This window comes from Choloepus didactylus, chromosome 1 (assembly GCF_015220235.1).
Source record: "Choloepus didactylus isolate mChoDid1 chromosome 1, mChoDid1.pri, whole genome shotgun sequence".
Taxonomy (NCBI): domain Eukaryota; kingdom Metazoa; phylum Chordata; class Mammalia; order Pilosa; family Megalonychidae; genus Choloepus; species Choloepus didactylus.
This window is the reverse complement of record NC_051307.1, coordinates 30,348,610-30,374,212: the sequence shown is the minus strand read 5'-3', so window position 1 is coordinate 30,374,212 and position 25,603 is coordinate 30,348,610. Positions and strand designations below refer to the sequence as shown.

Genomic DNA, 25,603 nt, shown 5'->3' with positions numbered 1-25,603 from the left:
TATTTTGCCTCCTGTCACATGACAATATCCTCTTCTCCTTTCTCACGTCTGTGACTTCCCAGTTATCTTTATTGGGCCTCCAGTAATCTAGACTGAGGTCACCCTCATTCAACTGAGCCACTCCTTAGCTAAAAAAACAAAAAAAAAAAAACAAAAAAAAACTTCATGAGGTCTTAGTTACAATGGGTTCACATCCACATGGATGTGGATTGAGATTAAGAACATGTGTTTGTTGTGGTCCAAATTCAACCTCCCATAGGTAAATGGGTATATTAGTTTCCTATTGCTCTTCTAACAAATCACCAGAGACTTCATAGCTTAAAACAATACATTTTAATTATTTTACAATTCTGGAGATCCTAAGTCTGAAATGTGGCTTTCCGGGTAAAAATCAGTGTGTCCACATGAATGTCTCTGGTGTCTGTGGGAAGAATCAGCTTCCTTGCTTTTTCTAGCTTCTAGAGGCTGCCTGCATTTCTTGACTTGTGATCTCTTGTCTCTGTCTTCAAAAGCAAGCAGCATAGCATCTTCAAATATCTCACTCCCTCTGACCTCTGCTTGTCATATCTCTTTCTCTGACTCTCTTGTCCGTCTCTTAGCCTTGTAAGGATTTTGTAATTACATGGGGCCTACCCAGATTCTTAACTAATATCTGCAGTGTTCCTTTTGCCATGTAAGGCAACATATTTACAGATTCCAGGCCCTGGAACATGGACACTGTAGGGGGCTATTATTCTGTCTGCCACAGTAGCTATATCTGTATTTCTTTAACAATTTGCATTTACTAATGTATGCACATATATCAAATGGGAAAAAGGTTCCTCAGTATTCTAATTTCAGGTTTTTAGCATAGTCCCTACACCTATTGAGATATATTACTATTAAATTACATGTACTTTACTAGAGACTTTAAAGCAAGTTTCTTTATACTCTAAAGTAGACATGGATTTTGATTTTGTGTTACCTGTGTATTTTTATGAAAACTTTTTATTATGATATATAATGCAGATATAGCTAAGTACATAAAGCATAAATTGGTAGTATAATGAATATTTAGAAAGTGCATACCTATAAAACCACTGTACAAGGAAAGAAGAGAACCCTTCCAGCACTATTCCAGAAATTCTTGTGTGCACCTTTCAGGGTATAACTGCTGGAGATTACTACCAGCCTAACTTCTTGTAATCACCTTCATGATCATTTTACCACTTATACATATATCCTTAAAATATATATTCATACCTGCTTTTGAAATTAATATTAATAGAATTGTGTTCTATATATTATGTTGCATCTTTCTGTCTTTGCTCATGTTGTAAGAATCATCCATCTTTCTATTTGTAACTCTGGATTACTAATTTTAATTGTGGCATAGTATTCCATTGATTTATTTTACAATTTAACACCTTTAGAGAGTAGTATATTAAGCATAAATTAAAATGACAAGATAAAAGAATAATAAAATATATTAATAATAATAATCATAATATTGAAATTGTTCAGGATTGATTAGAATATGCTGCCATGGTAACAATCTGCAAACTCTTTGAGTTAAAATAACAGGTTTATTTTTCTGTCATAGTGCACATCCATCACTAGTATATTTTACATGGTCTTCACTCCAAGGCTCAGAATGAAGCAGCAGCTGTATCTGGGATATTGACAATTTCCCTTGCAAAGGATATGAGTAAATGGGTTGAACTATACTCTGTCCCTTAAAGCTTTTGCCCAGAAATGATACAGTTCACTTTCACTCCTAATTTATTTGTCAAAGCAAGTCACATTTATGTACCTGCTTTCAAGGTGGCAATGAAGTACAATCACAATGCATACCTGTAAGGGGAAAGACCTGGAGATACGTGGTGAACTGTGCTATCAATCTACCAACAGCAGCATAAGTTAGGAAATATCAATTTGCTGTGTTTTCTTCCTACAAAATACACTCAGCTCTCCCCAAATAGAGCCAAACTAAAAGAACACTTCAGTCATAACCTCATACTCCATGTCCAAGATACCTGAGCGATATGCAGTATTTTCACCACGGTGCATGATTCAGTCTTTCCTACATCAAACCAGGTATGTCTCCCTGATCCAGACACTTACAAAATTAAGAAGATCTTATCTGCCCCATACCCTTTCCTCAACATTCAATGGTAGAAAAGGGTCAGAATAACCATAGGGAAAAAGTACCACCTTAAAAAGAAGAATTTGAGTTACAAAGAGCTTACTGGTACATGAATTCCAAAATAACACTGGACAGATGTCACAAGCGTTTCACACTTGAATTGTGGAAAATGTTCCTTGATTAGGCCCTGAGAGTACTTCCTGTGATTTGCTCAACACCCATGGTTCTCTGTGGCTCTTAATTTCACCCTCTCAGAGGTCCTTTCTTGTCCATATGCTTCTTAACTATATCTGAAGAAAACACTGGACAAAAGGAAAATAGACCCTTTGTGGGTACTGGGCAGCTTTGCCAGACAATTTTTTGTCTGTTTAAGATAGGAAGCAGATGGATCATTTAAGTCTTGAATGTTCACAAGCTCTCTTTCCAGGATAATGATTTCTTTGACAGTATGATCATCCTAAATCTTAGTACTCTTTTTATCATTTTTTTTCCTGGCTTCTCATGTACTAAGAACAGACAAATATTGTCCTTAGATCTACTATATTTCTTTCTTTCTCTATCCTCCATTCTAGATTCTGTCTAATTATGTTTACACTGAATTCTTTGTACTTTAGTGGGAAAGCCACATTTATTCCCTTTTCCCTTTGACATTTTGTCCAGTAGAAAGGATTTACAGGTTATCAGATACATGTTTTGGTTCTTTGTACTGAAACACTTCAATCAGTTGGAGATTTTACCAGTGGAAGTGATAGTCTAACCCTTGATTCCATCTTTATTGCAAGTCTGAGTTTTAATTGACCTTTGTCACTCAAAATCCTTCTCAGTTTTATATTTTATTAGTTGGTCTTGATAAGCAGATACCTTTTCTAACCATGTACGATCTTCCAGTGCCTGGATTCTCACTATTCTCTTCTATTTCTTCTTTCTAGTAGGCTAATTGTTTTCTAATCATGTCTCTTTCTTGTGAAATCTTACCAAATTCAACTAATAGGAACCAACTTATTCCTTTTTTCAACTTTTCCTTGAGAGCTATAGGTCTATTAGATATATGTATTCCAACTTATTAGGTGACCATTGTACCAAATATTTTATCGCATATATTATGGATTCCATTCTTCCAGTCTCACTTAAGGGTTTGCTTGCTGTGCACCACACAACCCCTCGGTTAGTGCCAATTATATTTTATTTTAGTTTTTGTTATGTAAACTTTTAGGTCCCAATTTCTGATGTGATGGACTATGTCATGCTGCAGTTGCAAATATCAGCAAATATCAGTGGCTTATCAAGAAATGTTTATTTCTTGCTCTTGCTACATGCCCATTGTGGGTTGGCTGGGGTGTTCTTATACTGGCACACAGACTGTTGAAGCAGACATTATCTGCAATATTGTTGGTCACATACAAACATTGTCAGTATGTTGGTTGCTGTGTCAGCGGGAAACAAAATGAGTGGAGAATCCTGACTGGTCCTTAAACTTTTCTTATAACACAGGCCACTATCATTTGTATGTTAGTTGCTAGAGGAGGTCATATAGCTACATCTAACTCTAAGGGCAGGGAGCAGTGCAATCCTACCATATGTCCAAAGGGGGGAAGAACTAGAAGTAATTGCAATATACAGTAAAAAAAATAATAACAGAATTTAAGAAAGAAGACAATTTGTCTAAAAATACCATTCTCATCTTCAAAATGGACTCAGCTCATTTTCTCTTTACCATTTCCCTTCCGCAAAAGGAGAATTGCAGTGAAATCCTTCTTATTTTAGATACCAACTTTAAGCAAAAGAAGGCAAATATATTAGTTTCATAGTGTTCCCATAACAAATTACTACAAACTTGATGCCTTAAAATGACAGAAGTTTATTATCCCACAATTCGGGAGGCTAAAAGTCTGAAATCAAGGTGTCAGCAGGTTTGGTACTTTCTGGAGGCTCTCAGAAAGAAAACATCCCATGCGTTTCTCCTAGCTTTTGGTGGTTGCCAGAAGTCTTTGATAGCCCTTGGCTTATAGACACATTGCTTCAGTCTCCACCTCTATCTTCAGATTGCCTTGTGTCCATATGTCCTTTTCTGTGTCTTCTAAGGACATGCTTATTGGATTTGGGACCTCACCCTAATCCAATATTATTTCATCTTCATCCTTACCTTAATTACATCTGCAAAGACTCTATTTCCAAATAAGGTCGCATTTTGTGGTCCCAGGTGTTCGTGGATTTTGGAAAGACACTATTCCATCCATGAGAGCAAAGTAAACAGCTATTTCTCAAATGAAATTTTGTTTGTCCATAGGTACAAAGTAATTAATTTCCTTCATTTGTTTAAAGATAAGAGTGGTGATTATCAAAACATACTGTATAATTATCTGAATCACTGTCATCAAAAAGAATGAATGGTGATAAATGCCATTTCATGGAAAAAGTATCCATTTCTGTGCCATTATGTTCTTTTATGTTAATTTTAATTCCATCTTTTGACAGTGAGTTGCTTGGACTTTGATGATAATATGAAATTCAATTGCAGTTTCTGTTTTATTCAACATTTGGTTAGTGATTTCCCCTGCAGTTACATTAATTTACTTTCTTTTACAGCTCTGTATATGCTAAGGGAATTTGTGTCTGTGAGAGCCATTATTGATTGCATCTGTGTCAAAAAATATTACATTGAAAAATTTTGTGTTTTTCTTAATATTCCCAGAAAATTTTACTTATTATGAAGATCATCCTAAACCACACTTCATAGAAATACACCATAGCTTAATATAATCATCCACATATACCATTTTTGAATATAGCATTTTCTAGAGATAAAAAATATTGAAACATTTAGATTTAGAAGGAGTTTCAGAGTCTCTACATCAAAATAACATGTTTACATAGTTCTGTGATCTGAAAGGGCTACTTAAATACGATCAGGATCAAAATTACCCAGGCCTGTTATCAGTTCCTCATAATCATTGTTTGTACCTGGTAATCTATCAATAGTTATTTTCAGGAAATATACAGCACTTATGGCAGTGTTGTAAAACATTATCATCCTCATCAGAGAGTGTTTTCTTCATGACCTTAAATAGTTTTACTCTTCACTTAACATCAGTTTTAAAAAGTAATATCTGAAGGCATGATACTTTTGTACTCTGTATCATTTTCTAAAATATGTTGGCAATAGCTAAGAAAAATATAACTTTATTTTTATATGAGAATTTTATGGAGGCTAAAAGGACTTTTTTTTTTTTCCTTCAGTCTTCTTGTACATAACTCTTCTTTTCTCAGTACTTAGTTTGCAGTGCAAATTGAGCATCTTGAAAAGTGTGAGTGATGTGGGCTACTCAATTTTAGCTCTTTATCCTTTATATCCCCTGTATCATTGTTATTTTTTCCTACATCCATGCATGTAGAGAATTTACTTTTCTAAAATAGAACTACTGTTAGTGTCTCTATAACTAAGGAATCCTGAAATCTATAGTCATAGTATAAAAAGTACATTATTAAATAGATAACAATATTGGAAGGATGCCATTAATAAGTTAACAATTTCTGTGAACATATTTTAAAATGTGGCTAACATACTTGTTTTTAAAAGCTAGAAAAATACACTACAGATAATAAGTTAAAAATATACCTGTTTATGCCAAAATGTCATGTTATAATCTTACAATAAAGAAATTGTTTACAAATTAGAACTTCTAAAAAGAGGCATACATTTGTATATTGTGAAATTTCACAATACAGTGCACTATTTTGAAGCTTTAGTGTTTTCAGATGTCCATAAAATATTGTAAATCAGGGGAGAATTTTGTGGCCTTCAATATGATTTACAAAAATGTTGACATTGTTAGAAGTGATTCCTTTTAGCTGCTTCTAAACCCAGATGATATCTGTTAAACACAGTTTTGTTTTGTTTTTTCATGTTGATATTTTTCTCAGAGCTCCCTATAATGACTCCTGCTTTTTCCCTTAATGGATCTAGGGTATTAGTGGGGGCAGTAGGAGTGTAGCATTCTTTATTAAGTCTTGGCATACTTGGCAAGTTAATTTATAACAGTGTTTCTTTAAACTCAACTCCAGACACCAGCTTATTAGCTTCTCCTCCAGGGTCCATATCTTCAGAATACAGAAACATGTCTTTTAAAGCTCTAACTCCCTAGCAAGTTCTGCCTCATGCTAATAGCTTATTTATCTTGGGAATAGCTGGATTTCATATATCCTAAGAGTGAAAAGCACAGACTTTTTCATTAATATTTGACCTGAAATGTAGTGGCAGGATTTATCCCACTAATATGTCTTGAACAGATCCAGGCATTCCTATTTTCTCATATTCACTATGAAAATCACCACTGCAGCATTCATTAAACCCTGGTCTGATAGTAAATGGATCGTTAAAGAAGACAGATGTGTTTGAGTCTTCTTTCTTTACCTCATATTCATTATCTGTAAATTGACAATGACAATGACCAAATTTAAGATGTATAGTATGCTTAATGTCTATTGGGGATTGAATTAGGCACCCCACGAAAGGCATGTTCCAGTCCTAACCCTTGGTCCTGTGGGTGCGAACCCATTTGTAAACAGGACCTTTAAAGATGTTATTATTAGTTGAAGTGTGCTCAGACTCAATGAGGTTGGACCCTAATCCAATATGGCTGAAGTCTTTTTAAGCAGAGGAAATCGGGCACAGAAGAGAAAGACCCAGGTAGAAGTAGGGAGCTGGAAGTCAACGGAACCTTGAAAATAAAGGAGAAGGCACCAGCATGTCATGGAAAAGCGAAGGAACACGGATGGATTGCTGGCTAGCCAGAACACAACTCATCCCAATGACGCAAGCTTTCTAACATCTGAAACCATGAACCAGTAAATTCCTGTTGTTAATCCAACTGATTGAGTGGTATTTGACATAGCAGCCTGTAACACTGCCTATAGGTGTCTACTACATAATAAGAATCAATTAATGGATTGATTGGCTGTTTCCCCCACTAGATTGTGAACTACAAGAGAAAAGAGGCTGAACTTTTTTACATACTATCATCCCTACCCTCCCCCCTCCCCCGTCTCCATCCATCAACGTTATAAATGAGATAGGTAGTTTTTCTTGATACCGACATCTTCATCAACATTATAAATGAGATAGGCAGTTGTTCTTAACAGTGGCATATTCTTATTAAATAATTAGCCTATGTTGATTTTGATAATGTTAAAAAATATCTCCTATAATTAAAGCACAATTTTATAACTCTATATTTTGATACTAAAAAGATCCTGCATGTTTAAATAAATGGCAGCCCATTTATTTGACATTGTGGTTTCTAACTGAAGTGAGGTAAAATACCTTTATATTTAATCAATGTGGTCATTGTAGGAATTTCTTGACTTATTTGTCACTTTGTTCATGTTAAGGAAGTTTAATTATAAATGGTAGTTAAATGTGTTAATATCTCCAGTGCTTGGCATGTGTTCTTAAAGAATTAACTTGATTTTTCATAAACTCCATCCACCCATTTGCTTTTCTCTGTACAGTACTAGAAGAGAATTAATATGTAAGCAACACATTAAAAAAACAAATTACAGCAATCTATAGATGTTTCATTTAATTTTGTTTTTCTACATAAGATGTAGAAGAAATATTTTATATTCTTTATATCTTATTCAGTAATGTTTGCTAGAACATCTGAAAACTTACCTTGGGGCTTCTACGCATAGTGAATATGTCCAGTAATCCATACCTTCAATAAATGATTATATCTTTATATTTTTAAAAGTCTTATGTTTGAATTTCCAGATGCCAGAGAAATGAGAAGATTGTTTGAAAATATATGCACAGACATCTATAATATAAGTTTGTAAATATTTGACAGGAACATATGCATTCATGTATATGCATATCAAAATATGCAAAATGTCAATGCATGGATGAAGATTAGTTATATATGTGACAATATTACAAAGCTTTGTTGATTAAACTCAAATAATTGGTTAATTATTAAAGTTTACTCATCTAGTATAAAAAATCTAAAATTCATATATTATAGAGATTTTCTTTTTGAAAGTATACTGGGAGTTTCTAAGGTAAGAAAATATTCATCATGAACAATGGTATAATTTACTTACTATAGAAGATGGTGTCTCCAAGAATTTAGGATGTAACACAGTGATGACAGTTTTTAAGGTTTAGCCATTGTTTCTATTTAAAGATTATTTCCCCTATGGCTAGAATAGGTTGTCAGGTTACTATTTAGAAGGTGAGAAAAATAATATTGGAATCGATTTTAAATCTTATACTGGCTACCTTATTGTTACTCTGCATTAATTTCAGAAGTCATAGATTAGTAAGTATAAGGAACAAGTCTTGAAAAATAAATGGTAATGGAAACTTAAACACAGTTTGATGAGATATGGAGAAAAATTGAAGACAAATACTTGACTACTTTTGTCATTGAAGCTAAAAAATTCTTATTCAGTAATGTTTGCTAGAACATCTGAAAACTTACATTGGGGCTTTTACGCATAGTGAATACGTCCAGTAATCCATACCTTCAATAAATGATTATTTGTGAAAATAAAATTACTAGCTTAAATATGATAATATCCATTCCACTATTACAAATATTTTCTTTTGGGTTTCAATATGTTAACCTACTGATGTTGGTGAACAAGTTGTATTATATTTTTGAGAATAGAAAATAAATATCAAATAAAGTTAGTAGACTTCATTAAGTCTAAATCTCATGGCCTTCTTTCTTTTGGTGGAATCACTGGGATCCATAATCATGTACACTGATTTACAGATGTTATTTTACTCAGAGGTGCTAAGGAAGAGTTTATATGATTCTTTCCTTTTTTCCTCTTTCACTATTTTCAGTCATCTAGGTCCTGGAAAAATCACTTCACCTGTTTTCAATATTTTTGTTACAATTCCTTAATTCAGGTTAATTTTTATAGAATGATCCCTAATGATGCTTTATAAGGTGAATTAATCCATTGATAAAAAAATCTGCATATTGAAATGAGGCAGGGGTCTATGGGTCACTCTTAGGAGGTTGATAGTGAGCAGCGAGAACAGAGAAACTAATTTCTTAATTGTTCCCTGATTTGAGGTGCACCCTTTCCTGTAGAGTCCTGTGACTTTCAAAATGTGCTATTTGATTTAGAGACAATACATTCATTCAATTTAGGGAAATATTGTGTCTTAAATAGTAAATATATCACCAGTTTTTCACATTTTTGTAATTTAGGTTTTATTGTGATCATGAAAAATATGAAGAACATAATATATCATAATTTCAAAATGTATACCACTTAAATTAAGAATGTTTTTCAAGTTTTGTTGCTAGAAATTTTGTAGAGCTGCTATATGGGTGTCCACATAACAATGATGTGATATAGTTTAATATGCTCCTATATATTTCATGTACATTGTTCTTACATCAGGAGACACATGTTTTCTGGTGTCTCCTTTAATGATGTGAGCAGCTGTTGATGATCTGTGTCTAAATCCATTAATTAATGAGCAGTTGTAAATAGTGCTATTTTATTTTTATCACCCTTTACTCATTTATTACCAGATACTTTTATAAAGAGAAGCATCCCCTCAGTCAACTATATGGTTTGTTTCCCAGTGGTGTCAGAAAGGGCAGCACAGATACTTGAATATTTCCATTCAATTATGAGTTTTCAAAATAAAGTTTTGCTTCCCTAATGACTTCATCAATGAGCAATTAGTAGGGTTTATAATCATAATTATTAACTCAAAGCTATAAATGCATTTAATAGGTTTCCACCCACTCAAGTTATTCCCCTCATTGTTGCTCAAATTGTCTCAACTTTGACTTGTAGGAGCCTCTTCAATTTAGCTAAGTCTTTTTTGACACAGCCTTAGTAGCTTCCATGCTATCTGATATAACAAGGGATTACAGGCTTAAATTGTAGATCTCCTGTCCCAGAACAGGCAGCAGGCATTATTTTAAAGTGACCTGAGTACTTTTAGTGGAAATGATATCTGGCCACCATAATCTGGGTACTAGATGTGTTCATTATTATTATTTTGATCCTTGTTTCAGGGGACAGGGCCAAGGTACATAGAGAGAGACAGACAGGGAGAGAAAGAGAGAAAGAGAGGAGGAGAGGGGAAGAGAGAGAGAGAATGCCTCAAGAGTTCATAATGAGTGTTCCAATTCAAATTCAACCCTTAAGAGATTTTGAATAATCTCTTCAATCTTATATTTTTGGCTCCTTTCTTCTGCTTTACAACACTGAAATTCATTGAAATAAATTGGCATTCCCTTTACCCCACAATGTACTTAAAACAATCTCAGCGCTACCGAACAACAGCCAACAATTTGATCTGAGTGTGTGTGTTTATGTTGCTTATGTTGTGTTTAATAACTAGATACATAGTTAGGTTCATTTTTTCATCTTTTTCTTTTGATTTTTTTTCTCTCTTAATGTAATCATGTAAAATATTTTGCATGGTTCCAAGGATCAAATATACAAAATAGGATATTTTCAAAGAACTGTAGATTCATCTTCTGTTCTCTCCAAGCTATTCCTCAAATTCATAATATGTAAAAATGGATTTTTAAATATTAAGTTTTGTCCTATATATGTACACACACTTATATGTGTTTGTGTGTAGTTTAAATATAGCAGTTATGTATGTGTACATACATAAATATATACTATCCACATATTATGCATACTCTTCTCTACTTTGATTTTGTTATTTATGATATACATGGATCATATTATATTAATATGTAGTAATATGTCACATTCCTTTTTTAGAGATGTGACTTTATAGCTATAGTATAGTTTATTCAGTCATATGTTCATTGATGGGAATTTGGGTTGTTACTAATTTTGTTTTTTCTCCCTCTTCTATCACATATGGCACTGGAATTAGCTTACATTATGTATCTTTTCTATTTTTTAATAAATATTTTTGCCAGTGTAGATTTTGGATATATTTTTAGAAGTTATGTTGCTAGGTCAAAGGGTAAATGATTAAGTGATTTTGATATACATATATTCCACAGTTGAAAATCAAACGTTTTTAAAAAGCCATTTACAGTAACATAAAAAATTAAATACATAATGATTAGTTCAAGATGTGTACACTGAAAACCAAAGGATGTTGTCAAGAGAAATTAAATGAGACCCAAATACTTGGAAATATGCAAAGATCTTTAACCAGAAAACTCAACAATATTAAGGTGTCAGTTATTCCCAAACTGATCTATCAGTTCCATTCAATCCAAATCTGTAATAATGTTTTTGCAATTTAAGATTTCCACTCATGACACGCCTTTGCATTCCTTTGCTCTGTAATGATAAAACTCAAGGGAAATCCTCCCCAACTTGAATCAAATATCCCTCCTACCAAATGATCAACTCATGACTCCATTCATCTTTCTTTTCTTATATTCATAGTATTTACTGCAGACATAAGACACAAGATGAGGAAATCTAAGATATCTTGGTTAACGAAATACATAATCAATTAATAAAAGTAGACTATATTGAAAAGTACATAGAAAGCCCTCCAACATTAGTGGAACTTTTCTTTGAGAAGTCATGAATCAGCATGCATGTGAAAAATGAAGCAATGAATTGGAAATTGAGAGAAAGAATGATCACTGAGGGTTGAAAAACTTTATTGTTGCTGATATGAATATTCTTTAAGCGTTACTGTTCCCTACAAGAATGAATTCTTAGTAGAGAAATTCAAGTTGATAACCAAAGCAATTTGATAAATCAGTCATTTTATTTTATGATCATACTTCCAAATTTTTTCAAAATTTCATATCAAAAAACAAGAAAACCTTTGGCAAGCATGAATAAAATTAGGTTAAGTGTAGCATGTGACATCATAGTCTCTTAGAAATTTGTTTCATCTAGTTTATTTTACTGAATACTGTGTATCTTTCTTTGGTTATCCTGTTTTGAAAAACCATGTTATTGTGTTTTAACAAATAAAATATGGCCAGCGAATATAAAACAAACAAATCCAGAATGGAAGTCATTGAAGCTCATACTAATATGAACTGCAAAATTATTTTTATAATAGATTTGTTCAATATAACAAGAAAAACAACAAAAACTCTTTTAAAAATGTGCTTATTTGTTTTTGAATATTTATAATGTCTTCCTTTAGGTGAAACACAAATTTTTTTTTTTCACCACCTTGACCAATTATTTTTATATTGAATGATTCATTTTGAAATGGATTATAAATTAATAACAACTAACTAGAATTTATATAGGTAATCACAATGATGAAAACAAAACTCCATAAGGTTTTTTATTTTTTTTCATCTAAATCTGAAATATATTTTATACTGAATTAAATATGGATGAAGACCTTTAGGTACTCATGACAGATGAACATATGCATAATGCTTTTGTTAAGAAAAAGAAATTTTAGTTATTTGTTATTCTCTAAAAAATTAGGGTAGTTTATAAAAGCTATGCTACAAACAAGATGAAGCCAAAAGGATTATTGTAAGAGGGAAATACAGATAGTAAAATATAGCCCTTAAAAGAGAATCTATAAATTAAAGATTTATCCAGCAAAGGTTTATGATCTCCATAATGCATGGCACTATTCAAGACACTGAGGATAAAAAGAAGAATAAATGAGATTATCATTTTGTAACTCAGGGATTTCACATTCTAGTATGAGAGATAGTCAGTGGTTCAGGAAGAGTGTGATACATTTAACGAAACCAGTATACTTAGGAACTTGGTAACATAGCGAATGGTGTGATTAAATTTGCCTGAGGGAAACGAGAGGGTCAGCAAGGCATCTCAGAGAAGCTGGCACATGGACAACAGTGATTGCAATACCTTTAAATAGCAGTTCTGACCAAAAGAGTCTGCATTAGAGAAGCACATTCTCTACAGTCTTCACAAGTAGTAATGGAAAAAATGAGAATATGAATTGAATATGATAGAAATATCAATATGTGCTATTATAAAAAGGTAAAACCTGTATCATATTAGAATATGTAATTAATGAAAATATTCATAGTATGTTATTGAATAAAATAGTTTTGAATATTATTTCATACAGACGTATTTTAGGAAGATTAGCTATTCCTACATGTATTGTCACAGCCTTACTTAGCCATTAGCTTATATCCAAGAGTTTTTTTTTCACTGACTAGGAAATGCTATAAAGGGTAAATTTTCTTTCTGACACAAATTTTGGTCTGATTTCTAAGCATATGTTTATCTTCTGTGGCGTAAATACTCCATATGGATGGAAATTACTTGGAGGGATCAGGCTTAAATATTCAGATCGGAGAAATTAAGGCTTTCCTATATTCTGAGGAAAGCAGTGATCTTTGGCAAGAAGGCAGATTATGCAAGAGCTCCCACTGAGCGTTGCCTTGAAATTAGCATTGCCTTTATTAGATTGCTTGTTAATAATAGAGTCTTTCTGAAAAACATCTTAATCTGTAATTTTCCTTTACAATATTTCAAAGTAGAGGAGAATCCTGGAATTTAAGTTTTCTTCTTGGGAATGTTTTTTTGTTTTGTTTTGTTTTGTTTTGTTTTTAGTAACTGCAGTGAAAAGTATTCCCTAGTGCTTAAATTGCCATTGTTATTAATATTGTTGGGAATTTCAGTCGATATTCAAATCTTTGCATGGAGATTTATTTGAATTTATTTATTAATCTGTGAATAATTCTTACAATAGAAATAAAACAATGTGGTTCTGAATCTGTATATATTAATCAGTATTTACAATGTTTGTATAAAGTCTTGAAACCAGGTAGTACACGTCATCCAACTATGGCCACTTTTCAAAATTGTTTTGGCTATTTGAGGCCTTCCTTTTTCACATAAATTTACAATGTGCTTGTTGAATTTCCCCCAAAAAAATGTCTGCTGGGAATTTAATTGTGTTTGCCTTGAGCTGTACATCAATTTGGGGAGAATTAACATCTCAGCAATATTGATTCTTGCAATCCAAGATCATAGAATATCTCTCAATTTATTTAGATTTCCTTTAATTTCTCTGATATTCTTTTGTAATTTTAAGTGTGCACACCTTTCACGTATTTTGTTAAATGTATGCCTAAATATTTCATTTTTTTGTAATCTTACTCTAAATGGTGTTATATTTTACAGTAAAAATCATGTGCATAACATGATTTTTTTTCTCTAGCTGCTCTCAAAATTTTATCTTTCTCATTGACTATCAAAAATTTTGTTGCAATGTACCTTGGTGTGGTTTTCTTTGTGTATATTCTACTTGAGTTTGTTGAGCTCTTTGAATTTGTGGTTTATAGTTTTCATAAAATTTGGAAATATTTTATCCTGTACTTCTTCAAATATTTTATGCCTCCTTTCCTGGAACTCTGTGATTATGTTGGACTGCTTGATGTTGCCCACAGACCACTGATGCTTTGCTCTTTAATTTTATTTTTCTCTGTGTGATTAAGTTTTGATATTTCTATTGCCATATATTCAATTCAATAATCTTCTCTTATGAAGTTTTTAATCTGCTGTTAAGCCCACTCTTTCAGTTTGCTAAAGCTATATACCAGAAACTGGTTGGCTTGTACAATGGGATTTATTAACTTACAATTTACAGTTATTAGGCCATGAAAATGTCCAACTCAAGGCATCAACAGGATGATACCTGGACTCTGAAGACAGGCTGCTGGCATCCAGGACACCTCTGCCCAATGAGAAGGCACATGGCTGGCATCTGCTGATCCTTTTCTCCTGTGTTTCATTGCTTTCAGCTTCGGGCCTCAGTGGCTTCCTCTTTGTTCTCTGTGGGTCCTCTCTTAGCTTCTCCATGTGATTTTCTCTGTGAGCTTCTCTTGATTTCATCTCTTAGCTTCTGTATGTGTTTTATCCTCTTATAAAGGACTCCAGTAAAAATGTTTAAGTCCTGTATTAGATAGGCTGGGTCTCATCTCAGTTGAAATAACCTAATCAAAAGGTTCCACCTACAATACGTCCACATCCACAGGAATGGATTAAAAGAATATGACCTTGAGAAAGCCAGGAACTGTTTGGACCAGACCCCACAGAGGAATTTGAGATTGGACATACTTCATACAACACTCACGAATGTGTGGAGCCGCTGAGATCAGGGAAATCTATAAGTTCTCATGGCCAGGGGCTCCCTGCCCCTCCCTGCCAGGCACAATCCCGAGGGGGGAGAGGCCATTGGTGCTGAGAACCAGGAGGGCGAACTGTACTTGCAGCACTGATTAACAAACTCAGACTGCTGAACAACCTAGGTAAACTGAAAGCAGACACTGGAGAATCTGGGAGCAGTCAGCCCAGTGGAGAGGAGATATAGCTAGCAAAAACAGCAAAAAAATAAAAAAATAAAATAAAATAAAAAAATAAAAACAGAGACTTTTGGAGGTGGGGTGAACATAATATGGAGAAGGGCCAGGCTCAAACACAATCAGGAACATATGCAAATCCAGGGAGCCAGGACCCTTCTGTGAAAAGCCCATTTCTCTGCTTTCTTGATTGTTTCTTAATCACCCTCAACTCCTTGTCTTTTACCATTTCAATAGCCCAGCAGAACTGCAAGGACTGTAAATAGTCCATATTGCATCCTTCTTTTCTTTTTCTTTTTATCTTTTTTTTTTTTTTTTAATAATGATTCTAAGAAGCCCATTACAGAAAGCCTCAAAGACTTGCAGTTTGGGCCCAGGCAAGAGCAGAGCTAAGATAGCTCTGAGAGACAAAGCAATAAGTCTAGTGGCAGAGGAAATTTGCAAAAAGCCTTAACTTCCAAAGAACAGAGGGGTGTGGCCCAGATCCAATGGCAGCCCTCCTTCTGGGAATTCAGACCCCAGGGGATGGAATTGAGAAAATTAGCTTCAGTCAGCCATGCCTCCAACAGGGTCAGGGTCACCAGGAGAAATAAAGGCACTGCACCTCCTTACTGCTGGGGGAGCTGCAGGCTGGCAAGTGTCTCCTGCTGGGCAGCATAGGAAAAGCACCAAGTCTAGAGTTCTCACAGGAGGGTCTCATACTCAAGGAAACTCCATACACTCCTCCTGAGACCTGGGCCTCTCTGGGCTGGGAAAACCTGACTGGGGTTGACCATATCTGAGGAGACCCTCATACACAAAGGCTACATAGAGGCAGAGCAAGAAACAGAAAAGCAAGAGGTGAAAAACTGCAATCAACTAAATAGAACCTAAGTTAGAGGCCTAGATTAAGCTGAACTAAACACCAGAGTTTAGAGAACAAAGACAACCAACAATAAAACCCTAGGGAAAAGAGAAAAAAAAACAAGCTCCAGAATAAATTAATCAGGAAAGTCAGATGCCTAGATGGCTCAAGATAACAAGTCATACTAGGAAACATGAAAATATGGACCAGCCAAAGGAACAAACTAATAGTTCAACAGAGATACAGGAGTTGAGACAACTAATGCTAAAATAGTTCAGTGAATCAAAGGAAGAACTAATTAAATATGTTCAAACAAATATCCTGAATCAATTCAAAATAAGGTCTAATAACTGAGGGAGATATCGCAAGGAGATTAAGGATATAAGGAAGATACTGGGTGACCACAAAGAATTCATAAACTTGAAAAAACAAATAGCAGAACTTATGGGAATGAAGGGCATAATAGAGAAGATGAAAAAAGACAATGGAGGGATACAACAGTAGATTTCAACAGGCAGAAGAAAGGATCAGTGAATTGGAAGACCAGACATTTGAATTCATACACACAAAAGAACATATGGGGAAAAGAATGGTAAAATATGAGCAAGGTCTTAGGGAGCTGAGTGACAACATGAAGTGCATGAATATGTGTGTTATGGGTGTCATCGAGGGAGAAGAGAGGGGAAAAAGGGCAGAAAGAATAATACAAGAAATAATCACTGAAAATTTCCCAACTCATATGAAAGGCAGACAATTACAGATTCAAGAAGTACAGTGCACCCAAAACAGAATAGACCCCAAGAGACCTGCTCCAATACACTTAATGATCAGATTGTCCAAGGTCAAAGACAAAGAGAGAATTCTGAAAGCAGCAAGAAAAAGGCAATCCGTCACATACAAGGGAAGCTCGGTAAGACCATGTACAGATTTCTCCGTAGAAACCTTAGAGGTGAGAAGACACTGGTATGTAACATTTAAGATATCAAAGGAGAAGAACTGCCAACCAAGAATTCTATATCCAGCAAAACTGTCCTTCAAAAATGGGAGAGAGATCAAAATATTTTTGGACAAACAGACACTGAGAGAGTTTGTGAAAAAGTGACTGGTGCTATAAGAAATACTAAAGTGAGTGCTACAGGTTGATAGGAAGAGACAGGAGAATGAGGTTTGAAGAAAGGTATAGAAATGAAGATTATCAGGAAGGATAAAAAGAAAGAGAGGAAAAAAATAAGACATGACTTATAAAATCCAAAAGACAAAATGGTAGAAGAAAGTACTGCCCTTACAGTGATAACACTAAATGTTAATGGATTAAACTCCCCAATAAAAAGACACAGACTAGCAGAATGCATTAAAAAACAGGACTCCTCAATAAGCTGTCTACAAGAAACTCATTTTAGACACAAGGACAAAAATAGGCTGAAAGCGAAATGTTAGAAAAAGATATTTCATGCAAACAGCAACTAGAAAAAAAGTGGGAATAGCTATATTAATATCAGACAAAGGAGAATTCAAAAGTAAAACAATTAACAGAGACAAAGAAGGACATTACATATTAATAAAAGGGTCAATTCATCAAGAAAACATAACAATCATAAATATTTATGCACCAAGCCAGAGTGCCCCAGAATTCATGAGGCAAACACCGAGAACTCTGAAAGGAGAAGTAGATAACTCCACAACAACAGTTGGAGATTTCAGTACACCACTCTCATCAATGGATAGAACATCTAGACAGAGGGTCAATAAGAAAACAAAGATGTTGAATTGTATGATAAATGAACTGGAGTTGACAGACATTTATAGAACACTACACCCCACAATAGCAGGGCACATTTTTTGCAAATGCTCATGGAACATTTTCTAGGATAGACCACATGTTGGGTCACAAAGCAAGTCTCAACAAATTTAAAAATATTGATATTATAAAAAACACTGTATTGAATCATAATGGAATGAAGTTGGAAATAAATAACAGGCAGAAGATTGTAAAATTCACAAATATATGGAGACTAAACAACAAACTCTTAGAAAACCAGTGAGTAAAGGAAGAAATTACAAGAGAAATTAGCAAATAACTTGAGGCAAATGACAAGGAAACACAACATATCAAAACCTATGGGATGCAGCAAAGGCAGTGCTGAAAGGGAAACTTATTGCCCTAAATGCCTATATTAAAAGAGAAGAGAGAGCAAAAATTGAGGCATTAACTGTCCACCTGGAGAAATAGCAAAAGAACAGCAAACTAACCCCAAAGCAAATAGAAGGAAAGAAATAACAAAGGTTAGAATAGAAATAAATGAAACTAAGAACAGGAAAACAATAGAATCAACAAAACCAGAAGATGATTCTTCGAGAAAATCAACAAAATTGAGGGACCCTTAACTAGGCTAACAACAAAAAAAGAGAGAATGGTTGCAAATAAATGCAATCAGAAATGGGAAAGGAAACATGACTGCTGACCCTGCAGAAATAAAGAAGAGAAGATACTAGGAGCTGCTATATGCTAATAAACTAGATAACTTACATGAAATAGACAACGTCCTAGAAAAGCATAAACAACCAACATTGGCATGAGAAGAAATAGACAACCTCAACAAACCAATCACAAGTAAAGGGATTGAGTCAGTCAGGCCAGGCCAGATGGCTTCACTTGTGAATTCCACCAAGTATTCAAGAAAGTAGTAGTACCAATCCTGCTCAAACTCTTCAAAAAAAAATTGAAGACAAGGGAAAGCTACCCAACTCATTCTAGTAAGCCAACATCACCCTAGTATCAAAATCAGACAAAGATACCACAAAGAAAGAAAATTATAGACCAATTGCTTTAATGAATATACATGGAGAAATTCTCAACAACATACTCGCAAATCGAATCTGGCAACACATTACATGAATTGTGCACATGACCAGGTGGGGTTTATTCCAGGTATTTAAGGCTGGTTCAACATAAGAAAATCAATTAATTTAATACACCACATCAATAAATCAAAGCAGAAGAACCACATGGTCATCTCAATTGATGCACAAAAAACATTTGACAAAATTCAACATCCTTTCGTGATGAAAATATTTCAAAGGATAGGAATAGAAGGGAATTTTCTCAATATGATAAAGGCAATATATGAAAAACCCACAGCTAACATCGTACTTAATGGGGAGAGACTGAAAGCTTTCCTTCTAAGATCAGGGACAAGACAGGGATGCCCTCGGTCACCATTGTTATTCAACATTGTGATGGACGTTCTAGCTAGAGCAATTAGGCAAGAAAAAGAAATAAAAGTCTTGCAAATTGGAGAGAAAGGAATAAAACTTTCACTGTTTGCAGATGACATGATTCTATACGTAGAAAATCCAGAAAAATCTGCAGCAAAGCTATTAGAGCTGGTCAATGAATACAGCAAAATTGCAGGCTGCAATATCAACACACAAAAATCTGTAGTGTTCTTATACACAAGTCATGTGCAACAAGAGAAAGAAATTAAAAAAAAAATCCATTTACAATAGCAACCAAAAGAATCTAGTATTTAGGAATAAACCTTAACAAAGGCCACAAAAGACCTAGACAAAGAAACCTACAAGAAACTGCTGAAAGAAATTGAACAGTACCTAAAAATTGGAAGAATATACCATGTTCATGGATTGGAAGACTAAATATAATTAAGATGTCTACTCTACCTAAACTGATTTATAGATTCAATGCAATACCAATTAAAATCCCAACAGCTTACTTTGCAGAAATAGAAAAACCAATAACCAAGTTCATTTGGAAAGGCAAGTGCCCTGAATAGACAAAAATATCTTGAGAAAGAGTAATGAAGTGGGAGGTCTCACACTACCTGATTTTGAAGCGTATTACAAAGCTACAGTGCTCAAAACAGCATGGTACTGACATCAGGACAGGGATACTGACCAATGGAATCAAATTGAGTCTTCAGAAATAGACCCTCGCATCTACAGACAATTGATCTTTGATGAGGCAGTCAAGCCAAAGCAATTGGGACAGAACAGCCTCTTCAATAAATGGTGTTTGGCATACTGGATATCCATTTCCAAAAGGATGAAAGATGGCCACTGTCTCAAACCTTAAACAAAAAATAACTCAAAATGGATCAAAGACCTAAATATAAGCACTAAGACCATACAACTCTTAGAAGAAAATGTAGGGCACTATCTTAAAGATATTGTGGTAAGAGGTGGTTTCCTAGACCTCACACCCAAAGCACGAGAAACCAAAGAACAAATAGACAAATGGGATCTCCTGAAAATCAAACACTTTTGTACATCAAAGGACTTTGTTAGAAAAGTAAAAAGGCAGCCTACACAATGGGAGACAATATTTGGAAACCACATTTCAGATAAGAGTTTATTATCCCAAATATATAAAGCAATCCTACAACTCAACAACAGAAAGACAAACAGCCCAATTAAAAAATGGGCAAAAGACATGGACAGACACTTTTCTGAAGAGGAAATATAAAAGGCTCAAAAAATGAAAAAATGCTCAACTTCACTGGCTATTAGGGAAATGCAAATCAAAACCACAATGAGCTATCATCTCACACGTACCAGAATGACCATTATTCAAAAAACAGAAAATTACAAGTGCTGGAGAGGATGTGGAGAGAGAGGTACACTTATTCATTGTTGGTGGGAATGTAGAATGGTGCAACCACTCTGGAAGACGGTGTGGACATTCCTCAGGAAGCTAAGTATAGATTTGCCATATGACCCAGCTATTCCATTGCTTGGTATATATTCAAAGGAACTGAAAGTTAAGACACAAACAGACATTTGTAAACTGTGTTTATTGTGGCATTATTCACAATTGCCAAGAGATGGAAGCAGCCCAGATGTCCATCAGTGGATGAGTGGATAAACAAACTGTGGTATATATACATGATGGAATATTATGCAGCTGTAAGACAGAATAAAGACATTGAATATATAACAATGTGGATGAACCTTGAGGACATTATGTTGAGTGAAGCTAGCCAGAAACAAAAGGACAAATACTGTATGGTCTCACTAATATTAACTAACATTAATGAGGAAACTTTGAGTGTTAAAAGCTGATAACACAGGCTACCAGAAGATGAAAGCTAATAGAGATCATGCAATTGATGCTGAAGGACTACAGAATGTTCAGCAATGTTGATTATATAGATCCAGAAATAAATAGCATAATACTGTGTGATGGTAGCACAATATTGTAAGTACACTGAAGAAAGATGTCTGTGAGTAAGGCTTAAAGAGGTGGGATTGGGGAATGTATGACACCAGAGGTAAAGATAGATGATAAAGACTGGGACTGTATAACTGGGCAAAAACTGGAGTGGCCAATGAATTTCACTAAATATACAAATATAAGAATGTTCTCACATGTGGGAGAACAAATGAATGCCAATTATGCAGTCTGTTGAAAAAGGGATGGTATTTGGGAAAAAAACAATCAAAGCAAACCGGAATCTATGATCAACAGTAACATTGTAATATGCTTCCATTTAATGTAACAAAGGCAATATACCAAAGTTAAATGTGTATGAGAGGGGGACATAAGGGAGGGAAATGGGATTCTTGGTAGTGGTGTTGTTTTCTGTCATTACTATTTTATTGTATTGTATGACATTTTTTCTTTTTATTATCTTTTTTATTATTCACCAAAAGAAAAAAAAAAAAACCTTTCTCACAGTAATCAATATGTTCAGGTGCTGACTGTGGTGATAAATGTACAACTATCTGATGATATCATGAACAACTGATTGTACACTGTAGATAATTGTATGGTATATGAATATAGCTCTATAAAATTGTAGGAAAAATATAAATGGGGTAAAATTGCTGGAAAAAACATGGAGAGAGGGATGTACCTATTTATTCTTGAGGAGGCAGAATGGTGTAGCCTTTCTGGAGGTCAATGTGGTGGTTGCACAAGAAGCTAAGTATGTGGGGGCCATAAGGTCCTGCAACCTCCTTAGGGAGCATATACTTGGAGGATCTGAGAGCAGAGACATGAATGGACATTTGCACATTGGTGTTTATGGAGGCAGTATTCATGATTTACAGTGGGTGGAGGTGGCCTAAGGGTACAGTGACTGAGGAACAGAATGGTGAAATATGGTTTATGCATACAATGGAATACTGAGCAACTATAAGAAGGAGTGAAGTTGTGAGAAGTTGTGAGAAACACAGTGAGGTGAATGGATCCTATAGATAGCATTTTGAGTGAAGTATGCCAGAAACAATGGCAAACGCTATAATGCCTCACCAATATGGACTAACTACAATGTTTAAACTCAGAATTGAATCATAGAGCACAGTGTAACAGGGAAATGATTATTGTAATGGTCCCTAGATTGTAAGCTCTTACAGCAGTCAAATCTATTCCTGAATTGTAATGGGTCTCTCCAAATTCTGAGGTGTTGATCCCTTTGTGTGTACTTTGTGTGTAACTTGATTGGTCTCTGGAACATTGGGTATCTGTGTGACACCTGAAACTCAGAGCTAGAGCTTGGCAGTTATGAATGTCAGTATTAAAGCATACAGCAAATGTTAACAAAAAAAAAAAAAAAAAAAAAAAAAAAAAAAAAAAAAGCTGGAAAAAAATCCCAGACTTTAATTAGAGAAATGAATGAAGCAGATCTGGTTAAGACTAGGGCAAAGCGAGCCAAAGGGTAAAGGTTGAAACTGACTATATGTTAAAGCTTCAACTTCCACGTGAGACAAAGGGAAGAGATGTTTATTTGATGTGGGATCTATATTTTCTAAACAATATAATTTCTAAAGTCAGTTTGTTCAAACACTACCATTACATGGAACTTTGAATAGGAATTAAGATATGGTAGGTCTGTATAAGTTAGAGTGAAATAGCAACACATCCCAAAGAAATTTGGGCTGAGAATAAAAATATATATGCGGGCCCGCCCTGAGGAACTGGAGGAGGATGCGGAGGTTTTGAACTTCTCACCTGGATTGTTGCTGATGTTCTCAGAAACATTGGGGACTGACAGCTTGATATGCTGAGCCCTCTGTCTTAAGGCTTGCCCCTATGAAGCTTGTTACTGCAACGGAGAGGCTAAACCTGCCAAAGGGTCTACCCCTGAGTGCCCCTTTGTTGCTCAGATGTGGCCCTTTCTCTCTAACTTGGCGGGTGATCTCGCTGCCCTCCCCTCTAAGGGGGACCTGACTCCCAGGGGCGTAAATCTCCCTGGCAATGCAGAATATGACTCCTGGGGATGAATCTGGATCCAACATCGTGAGATTGAGAACATCTTCTTGACCAAAAGGGGAAGGCAAAATGAAACGAAATAAAGTTTCAGTGGCTGAGCGATTTCAAATGAAGTCGAGAGGTCACTCTGGTGGGCATTCTTATGCACTATATAGATAACACTTTTTACATTTAAATGTATTGGAATAACTAGAAGTAAGTACCTGAAACTATCAAACTCCAACCCAGTAGCTGTGACTCTTGAAGATGATTGTATAACAATGCAGCTTACAAGGGGTGACTGTGATTGTAAAAACCTTGTGGATCGCACTCCCTTTATCCAGTGTATGGATGGATGAGTAGAAAAATGGGGACAAAAACTAAATGAAAAATAGGGTGGGATGGGTGGGATGATTTGGGTGTTCTTTTTTCCTTTTATTTTTTATTCTTATTCTGATTCTTTCTGGTGTAAGGAAAATGTTCAAAAATAGATTGGGGTGATGATTGCATAACTATATGGTGGTACTGTGAACAGTTGATTGTACACCATGGATGATTGTATGGTATGTGAATATATCTCAGTAAAACTGAATTTAAAAAAAAAGAAAGAAAAAAAAGAAAAAAACACAATATGACCTTTTCTGGGGTCCATAACACCTTCAAACCACCACACCCACTCAGTGAATATTTAAGTTCAGATATTTTATTTATAGCTCTAAATTTCCACTTGAGTTCTTTTTTGTATGATTTCCATTTCTCTATTATAATTATGTTTTCCTTTAAATCCTTAAACATGTCTGATAATTCAATTTTATTTGTAATTTTTATCTATTTCTAGTGACAGACTTTTCTCCTAGTAATTCGTTACATTTCACTGATTCATAATTCTACTATTTTTTCTTGTATGCTGGTCATTTTGAATATTACATTGTTGAATTTCTGGATGTTGTTTTCCTTTAAACAGTGTGAAGTTTGTTTTATTTTTATGACAGGCAATTAATTTATTTGAAAATTAACTTGAACTTTTAAGTCTTATATTAGTGCATTGTTTAGGTAGATTTAGAAGAACCATTACATTCAATTAGTTTAGCCCTACTCCAAATGTTTGACATTTTTGAGGCCCCTACTCTTTCCCTAGTTACTCAACAAATAACTGTACTCTCCTTGGTTGGGAGTTGGAAATCCCTCAGCCTGTGCAAGTTCTGTTGGACTTTGAACTTACAGCTTGCTTTAGTTTCCTGGCTGCTAACACAGATATCATGCAGTGTGTTGGCTTAAGCAGCAAGAATTAATTGGCTCATGGTTTTGAGGCTAGGAGAAGTCCAAAATTAAAACATCATCCAGGTGATGCTTTCTCCGAGAAGACTGTGGTGTTCTGGGGCTTGCTGCCAGAAATCCTGGGTCCTTGGCTTTTCTATCACATGGTAATACACTTGGCAGCCTCTCCTTGCTACCCTGGGTTTCATTAACTTCCAGCTTCTTCCTGTGACTTTCTCTGTGCATCTGAAATTCATTATGCTTAAAAAGGACTCCAACCATAGGATTGAGACCCATCCTGATTTCAGATGGGCCACACCTTAACTGAAGGAAACTCATCAAAAGGTCCTATTTAAAATGTGTTCACACCCACAGGAATAGATTAAGTTTAAGAACATGTTTTTCTGGGGTGCATGACTCTAAGCCACCAAAGAGCTCCTCAGTAGCTGCTCTTTCCCTGTGCAGGGATAAGTTAGTATTCAGCAAAAGAATCAAAAGGACCCATATGCAGAATTCTGGAGCTCATTCTCTGTATAACCTCCTCATCTCCAATGTTTGATTCACACATTTTAACCACCTTAATGTCTCTGAACTTGTCTTGTCTCCATATGTCATAGACAAGAGTGTGCTCTTTTTGGTATCCCTTACAGTAGCATTGTCTAGTAAATGCCTCCAAGAAGAAAGTTGGGGTAATCTTAGGTCTTAAGTTCCTTCAGTGAACAAAGGTCTGCACCGAGTGTTGTCAAATTTTGAAAGTAGCTTTTGTTTTAATCGTTTTTCCAGTATTTTAGTTGTTTATACAAGAGAGCATGTTATAATTATATATCATGAACAATTATACATCATGACTGCTATCCCTTTTTCTTTTT

At 34.8% G+C, this 25,603-nt stretch overlaps 1 protein-coding gene across 1 annotated transcript in view; it reads left to right on the top strand.

The window, feature by feature from the left end:
• Positions 1 to 25,603, top strand: part of NCAM2 (neural cell adhesion molecule 2) — a 571,781-nt gene that overhangs the window by 128,470 nt on the left and 417,708 nt on the right. The gene's annotated exons all lie outside the window — the stretch shown is intronic.